Source organism: Rutidosis leptorrhynchoides, chromosome 4, assembly GCF_046630445.1.
Source record: "Rutidosis leptorrhynchoides isolate AG116_Rl617_1_P2 chromosome 4, CSIRO_AGI_Rlap_v1, whole genome shotgun sequence".
Taxonomy (NCBI): domain Eukaryota; kingdom Viridiplantae; phylum Streptophyta; class Magnoliopsida; order Asterales; family Asteraceae; genus Rutidosis; species Rutidosis leptorrhynchoides.
Window position 1 is genome coordinate 547274649 of NC_092336.1, and position 8941 is coordinate 547283589.

An 8941-nucleotide genomic window follows, 5' to 3' on the forward strand; every position below is an offset into this window, starting at 1 on the left:
GCCCATTTAGATACATAATCAATGGCTACGAGAATGTAGAGATTATTATGAGATTTTGGAAATGGACCCATAAAGTCAATACCCCAAATGTCAAATACTTCGCATACTTGAATGACATTTTGTGGCATTTCATCACGTTGACTTATTTTTCCGGCCCTTTGACAAGCATCACAGGATTTGCAAAGAAGGTGTGCGTCTTTGTAAATTGTAGGCCAATAGAATCCAGCATCATAAACTTTTCTTGCTGTTAGTTGAGTCCCATAGTGCCCTCCTGTTGGTCCTGTGTGACAATGGTTTAAAATTTTACTAGCTTCATCTCCGAATACACATCGGTGTATTATTTCATCTGGACAACTTTTAAACAGATGTGGATCTTCCCAGAAATAGTGTTTTATATCACTGAAGAATTTCTTTCGTTTTTGGTACGATAATCCTTTTTCAAGAAATCCACTTACTAAATAGTTTGCATAGTCTGCAAATCATGGAATTTCATTATAATCTATCTTCAATAGATATTCATCAGGAAAGTTGTCTTGTATGGCCGATTCATTTAGAACTTCTAATTCAGGATTTTCAAGACGAGAAAGATGATCATCGGCGAGATTTTCTGCTCCTCTTTTATCTCAGATTTCAATATCGAACTCTTGTAAGAGTAAGATCTAACGGATTAATCTTGGTTTGGCATCTTGTTTCGAAAATAGGTATCTAAGAGCAGAATGGTCGGTATAGACCACCGTTTTTGCTAGAACGAGATATGAACGAAATTTGTCAAAAGCAAAGACAATAGTAAGGAGTTCTTTTTCAGTAGTTGTGTAATTTGTTTGTGCTCCTTGTAACGTCTTACTAGCATAATATATAGGTTGAAATCGTTTTTCAATCCTTTGTCCTAAAACGGCTCCCATTGCAAAATCACTTGCATCGCACATTAGTTCAAACGGCAAATTCCAATTCGGTGTTATCATGATCGGCGCATTAGTGAGTTTCTCTTTAAGAATATTAAAAGATTTGATGCATTCATCTGAAAAGATGAATGGAGCATCCTTTTCTAGGAGTTTATTCATAGGAGTGACAATTTTAGAAAAATCTTTTATGAAACGTCGGTAAAAACCGGCATGCCCTAGAAAACTCCTAACTCCTCTAACATTGGTGGGATGTGGAAGTTTAGCAATTACATCTACTTTAGCTCTATCCACTTCAATTCCTTCCTTTGAAATTTTATGTCCAAGAACGATGCCTTCTTTAACCATGAAATGGCATTTCTTCCAATTAAGTACTAGATTTGATTGTTCACATCTAATAAGCATTCATTCAAGATTAGCTAGACATGATTTAAAAGTATCACCGAAGACTGAAAAGTCATCCATGAAAACTTCCATGCATTCTTCTATCATGTCGTGAAAAATCGCCATCATGCACCTTTGAAAGGTTGCAGGGGCGTTGCAAAGTCCAAATGGCATGCGTTTGTAAGCAAAAGTACCATAAGGGCACGTGAACGTGGTTTTTTCTTGATCTTCGGGTGCTATTGGAATTTGAAAATATCCGGAAAATCCATCAAGAAAACAATAGTAACTGTTTCCCGCTAATCTTTCCAACATTTGATCAATAAAAGGTAAGGGAAAGTGATCTTTTCTGGTGGCGTCATTTAATTTTCTATAATCAATACATTCAAGCCATCCTGTTACAGTCCTAGTAGGAATAAGCTCATTTTTTCATTTGTAATGACAGTCATGCCACCCTTCTTAGGCACGCATTGAACTGGGCTTACCCATAGACTATCAGAGATTGGATAAATTAAACCTGCATCTAGCAGTTTAATAATTTCTTTTTTAACTACATCTTGCATATTCGGATTTAGTCTTCGTTGGCGTTGCACATACGTTTTATGACCTTCTTCCATAAGGATTTTATGTGTGCAATACGAAGGACTTATTCCTTTAATATCATGAATTTTCCATGCAATGGCTGGTTTATGAGCTTTCAACACAGAAATGAGTTGTGATTTTTCATTTTCAGTAAGAGAAGATGATATTATTACAGGTAATTCAGATTCACCATGTAAATAAGCGTATTCCAAATGGTTTGGAAGTGGCTTTAATTCTAATGTCGGTGGTTCTTCTATCGATGATTTATATCGATATCTGTCTTTTTCTTTTAGCATTTGAATTTCTTCTGTTGTTGGTTCATATCCATTAGCTATTAGTGTAGCTAACATTTCAGCTTCATCAATTGGTTCATTACCTTCTCCTAAAGAACATTCTCCTGTTCCTTGTAATTCTGGAAATTCTTCTAACAATTCTGCATGTGAATATATAGTTTGAATATAATAACATGTATCATCTGCAGATTGCGGTTGTTGCATTGCTCTATCAACTGAAAAGGTAACACTCTCGTCCTCTATACTTAGGGTCAATTTCTTACCAAACACATCTATCATTGCTTTAGCCGTGTTTAAGAATGGTCTTCCTAATATGAGAGGAACTTGAGAATCTTCTTCCATGTCCAGAACAACAAAATCTACTGGAAATACTAAAGTACCAACTTTAACTAGCATGTTCTCCATTATCCCTCTAGGATATTTTATTGATCGATCGGCTAGTTGTATACTTATTCTGGTTGGTTTCAATTCTCCAAGGTCTAGTTTAGTGTATAGTGAATACGGCATTAAATTTATACTAGCACCTAAGTCTGCCAATGCTTCTATCGAACTAAGACTACCCAGAAAACATGGAATTGTGAAACTTCCTGGATCAGATAGTTTTTCTGGTATCTTATTCAACAGCACTGCTGAACAATTAGCATTCATAGTAACAGCCGAGAGTTCTTCCATTTTCTTTCTATTTGAGATTAGATCTTTCAAGAATTTAGCATATCTAGGCATTCCTGAAATCACATCAATGAAAGGAAGATTTACATTTATCTGTTTAAACATATCCAAGAATTTGGATTGCTCGGCTTCAAGTTTCTCTTTCTTCATTTTACTCGGGTAAGGAAGTGGTGGTTGGTATGGTTTAACATAAGGTTTATCCTTAGCTGTGTTATCTTCATTAACCTTTTCAACTACTGGTTCTTTTTTCTTATCTTGATCAGGTTGTGGTTCTTGTAGAGTAGGAATACCTTCATCAAAAGTTACAGGTATTTCAGGTGGTTTAAGTGTTGTACCACTTCTTGTGGTAATGGCTTTAGCTGTTTCATTCCGGGGGTTAGAATTTGTATCACTAGGTAAACTTCCCGATTTTCTTTCACCTATTAACCTTGCTAGGTTACTTACTTCTTGTTCCAAGTTTTGAATAGAAGCTTGTTGATTTCTAAATGCTTGAGCATTTTGTTCATTAGTTTGTTTTTGAGATGTGAAAAATTGCGTTTGAGTTTCAACTAGCTTTGTCATCATATCTTCTAAATTCGGCTTTTTATCATCGGTTTGTGGTGGTTTGTTTTGAAAATTAGGTCTTTGCTGATTGTAAGTATTATTGGATACTTTTTGATTGTTAGGACCTTGTTGGTTGTTGTATGGAATATTTCAATTATAATTCTGGTTTTGATTGTAGATCGGTCTTGGCGGTTGATAATTATTCTGATAATTATTTCCAGGCCTTTGGTTTAGATATGAAACATTCTCTCTTTGTTCCATTGTTAATTCAATACTGAGACAATCTTTTGTCAAATGTGGTCCTCCACACTGCTCATAACTAATTCGTATTGAGTGGATATCTTTAGTCATCTTTTCCATTCGTTTCTCGACAGCATCTATCTTTGCGAAAATGGAATCTAAGTCATGGCTAGAATTGGCTCTAGCTGCTTTAGATGATCTAACGATATCTTTTTCTTGGTGCCACTCATGTGAGTGGGAAGCAGTGTTATCAATAATTTTGTAAACATCAGTTTCGGTTTTCTTCATAATAGAACCAACAGCTACTATATCGATGTCTTTCCTTGTAGTGATGTCGCATCCTTGGTAGAATATTTGTACTATTTGACAGGTGTCTAAACCATGTTGCGGACATCCTCTTAATAACTTTCTAAATCTTGTCCACACCTCATATAGAGTTTCATTTGGCTTCTGTGTGAACGTAACAATTTCTCCTTGAAGTCTTACGGCTTTAGATGCCGGAAAGAATTGTTTAAGAAATTTTTCAACTAAAACGTCCCATGTATCAATCGCCCCTTCAGGTAACGATTCCAACCAATCTTTGGCTTCTCCCTTTAAAGTCCAGGGAAATAACATGAGATATATCTGTTCATCCTCCACTTCTCGGATTTTAAATAGAGTGCAGATCCTATTAAAGGTACGAAGATGTTCATTTGGATCTTCCTTCGGCGCACCACTAAATTGGCATTGATTAGTCACCATGTGTAGAATTTGTCCTTTGATTTCATAATCTGGCGCATTAATGTCAGGATGAGTAATTGCGTGACCTTGGCCAGTGCGTTTAGCTCTCATTCGGTCTTCCATACTTAAAGGTTCCAGATTCTCCATAATTGAATTTGTTGAATCGGAATCACTAGAGGATTCTGATTTAATTGTTCGTTCCTCAACAATCTCTGTTTGAATGATTGGTGGTTCCGGAGGAAAATTTAATGATTCAGGATCTATGAATCGTCCCTGAATATTCTCCGTATTCTCAATTGTGAGGTCGGGTTCAAAAAATGGATTATCGGAAATTTGAACTGGAGTACTTGGTTGACTGGATGACGATTCTAAAGAAAAATCAACGGCGGTAATATTTGCTAGATGTCTTGATCTAGTTACAGGTTGTGAACGTACAAAAGGTGGTGAACGTCTTGCTCGGTGCATTCACTGAATATCCTATTAGTTTTTTAAAAGGAAAGAAAAATTATATAAGTTATCCAATTAATAGACTTTTCTGATTTTGCCCACGTTTCGAATAGCCAAAAGATGCAGCAGAGGGGCAGGATTCGTTTGGTCTCAATATAATTGAGTACTGTTTGGCTCCAATAACCCGGTCCACGTACAAATCCAACTATTACTACGAACCAGAAAATTTTGATGTCTATCAATTTAACCACTTAAAATAAATTTTCGTAATTTTAAGAAATTTTAGATAAGAAGTAGAATAAAAATCTATGTCCTAAAAACTAGAATAGCGAGAAATAAGAAAGAAAAAGAGTGCGTCAAAAAAGGTCGAAAAAGAAAAGATCGAAAAAATAAAAGGCGTCAAAAAATAAGAAATAATAAAAAAAAATGACTTATAGAACTTAAAAACACTCGACTAACCCAACCTTATTACTATCACTAACTTAAAATTATAATCGCAAATTGAGATTACTAATTGGAATGATAATTGATACATAGGTAAAAGGTGTCTAAAAATATTAAAGCTTACAAGTAAAACTATATCCCAAATGGAAATGACTTAAAAAGGTACTAAAACTTAAAAAGACGTCGCAAAATTCTAAAGCACTTTAATCTTAGTCTAAAGAAAAAGCACTTAAGGGATTTTACGGCAAAGTCTAAAAATCTAAATAAAAAAAAATAACTATGGCAAAAACTATGAATTAATAACTAAATACGAGCGAAAAATACAAATATTACACTAAAACAATTAAAAAGGGACAAAATATAAAAATATACTAAAAGTTGTAAAAAGTATAATTTTTTATAAAAATATTATTTTTATATTATTTATTTAATAAAACTATTAATTTTACAATTTAAATAAACTAATTTAACTAAATATAAAATAAATTAAAAACTAAAATTAAACTAAATAATAAAATATTAAAACCTAATTAGGGTTTATTAAATAATAATAATAATACACCGTAATTAATGCAGTTAGGGTTTCCTGTTGACGTGTCAGACACTCTCATGCGATCGCATGAGTTTATGCCTTCGGGCTCATGCGATCACATGAGCCAGGATTTTGGGCCAGGTTAGGGGCTGCTACAGTACCAGGCCCTAGAGTTTTTTTTTTTTATTTTGCTGTGTTTATTTTTTCTGTTTTAAATATTTATATAATATATTTTTATAAATTAAATAAAACTTATATTTTTATAAAATAAATATAAAGAAACTCTTATAGAACTTAAATATTTAACAAACTCTTAAAAATATTTATATTTTTGTTTTTCTTTTTATATTTTCAAATATATTAAAACGTATTTTTACAAAAGCGTATTTTAATAAAAGTAAACTAAAAATAAAAATCTTTTTTTTTATTTAGCGTTGCGCTTCTGGCTTTTAAGCAAGAAAAACAAAGACTTTTGAGTCTCCCCGGCAGCGGCGCCAAAAATACTTGATGTTCTGCGAGGTGTATATAAAATAGCTTATATTTTACATGGAAATACTATTAAATACGATACAATTTTACTCAAGATATTTATTTATTTATTGAATGGATATACCTAAACCTTGCTACAACACTTATAGGCAGTGTACCTAATCGTACAGTAGTGTAGTTTTTAGTAAGTCCGGTTCGTTCCACAGGGAAAATCTTTTAATCAAAGCTTAACGCTATATTAGTTTTATTTTATAAAAATACAAATATATATATAAGTAATATTATTATTATAAAGGGGGGTTTTTACCGTTTAATGACCGGTTTGTCGATTTTAAAACTTTAGTCGCAGTTAAAACAAAATGTAAAATATTAAATAAATAAAAGACTTAATTTAAAGCGTAAAGTAAATAATGATAATGAAATTGCGATAAATAAAAGTGCGATAAAATAAACTTGCGATAATTAAAAAGTACGATAATTAAAAGTGCAATTAAATACAATAACAAAAAATAAAAGTACGATAATTAGAAGTGCAATTAAATATAAAATAAAGGAAATTAAATATGAAATAAAAGAATTATGCTTATTTAAACTTCCGTAATCATGATGTTTGACGTGTTGATTTTAGTTTTATGCCCATGGGTTAATTGTCCTTTGTCCTGGATTATTTAATATGTCCGTCTGGTTTTTGTCCATAACAGTCCATCAGTCATAAATATAAAGTACGAGTGTCCTCGTCAAATTATCCTTATACCCGAAGTTAAATATTCCAACTAATTGGGGACTTAAACTGTAACAAGATTTTAATACTTTGTTTAATAATTACACCAGGATGTCGACTGAGTGTAACCTAAGGTTTTAATACTTTGTTATCAATTATGACAAGTGTCCTTGTACATAATTTCACCCCTATTTTAATAATTCTAGTGGCTATTAATCCATTCCCGTGTCCGGTTAAATGAACGATTATTCGTACATATAAATATCCTGCCCATCGTATCCGATCGAGTGTATATGGTTATTTATAGGGACGTCCAATTGTAAATCTTTATATTAACATTAACAAATTATCATTTAGTTAAACAAATATAAAGCCCATTAATAGCCCATAGTCTAATTTCCACAAGTGTCGTTCTTTTGTCCAAACCCCAATTATGGTACAAAGCCCAATTACCCAATTTTAGTAATTAGCCCAACATCATGATTACTTCGTTTTAAATAAGCATAATAATAACTTAGCTACGAGACATTAAATTAAAAAGGTTGAACATAACTTACAATGATTAAAAATAGCGTAGCGTTACACGGACAGAATTTCGACTTACACCCTTACAACATTTGCTAACACACCCTTATTATTAGGATTTAAAATTAAAATTAAAATTAAAATATAAATTATATATACATATACTACGTTTGAGTGAAGAAGAAAAAGATGTGTTTTGTGTTACACCAAAGCTCGATTTTTATAGGCATGTGATCTGGAAAAGATGCTCATGCGATCGCATGAGCTTTACCCTTCAAGGCCATGCGATCGCATGGCCAGCTGGGGAGAGCCAAATTTGGTTGTTTTCTTCTGCCGACGTTTATTTAAATATAATATAATATATATATTAATTTTAAGAATTGATTATATATTATATTATATTCATATGCATAGTTGACTTGTAATTTTTAGTCCGTTGCGTCGAGCGTTGAGAGTTGACTCTGGTCCCGGTTCTGGATTTTCGAACGTCCTTGCGAATAATTTAATATCTTGTACTTTGCGTTTTGAATCTTGTACTCTTGTAATTTTGAGACGTTTCTTATCAATAATTGGAACCTCATTGATTGTATTTTATACTTTGAGCTTTTTGGTCATTTGCGTCTTCAATTCGTCGAATCTTCCTTTTGTCTTCACCTTTTATTATTTAAACGAATATCACTTGTAAATAGAACAATTGCAACTAAAAGCTTGTCTTTCTTGAGGAATAATGCTATGAAATATATGTTCGTTTTTAGCATTATCAAATATTCCCACACTTGAGCGTTGCTTGTCCTCAAGCAATATAGTCTTGAAATACAAGAATCACTTCTTTATTCTTCACACTTTGTACATCAGTGATTTCTTTACGGCGGTATAAACAATGGTAGTAACGTTGTGGTTTACAGTCCCACATGACTATAAAAATTTAGATCCTTTAAAAAATTGAATCTTTATAAAAACATTTGATCTTTTTGAAAATTCAATCTAGCTTTTACCCTAGATAAGTTTTCCGGAATAACCCTTCACCGGTGTTTGCAAAATATTTTTGTGGGTTTGGTGGGTTTCAGATTTGAAAATTTTAGCTCAAAACTTGTGGTTTTGTGTCACCCACTTGCTAACCTTGTATTGGGAAAGCAACACATCCAGTATACTTGCTCCGTATATTACCTTTCGGTAAACTACCATCCGGTTGTAAAGGAAAGCGTTTGAACAAGTAACTGTTAAGGCAATGTCCCCTGACATGCTTTTAATTATGGTCTATAACGTGTCGGACGCAATTACTATCCTTGGTAGGAGCAATAGTAAAGCTCAACCTTATGATTTTTCGGTCTGGCACAAGGTCCTGTCTTTGACCATGCTATGCAACCACCATTCTTACGGTTGACACCCGATTTGGTTCAGGTGACCTAATGAATTCCAGGTGAATTCCTAGGATTTTACGTTCAATGGTAATGAA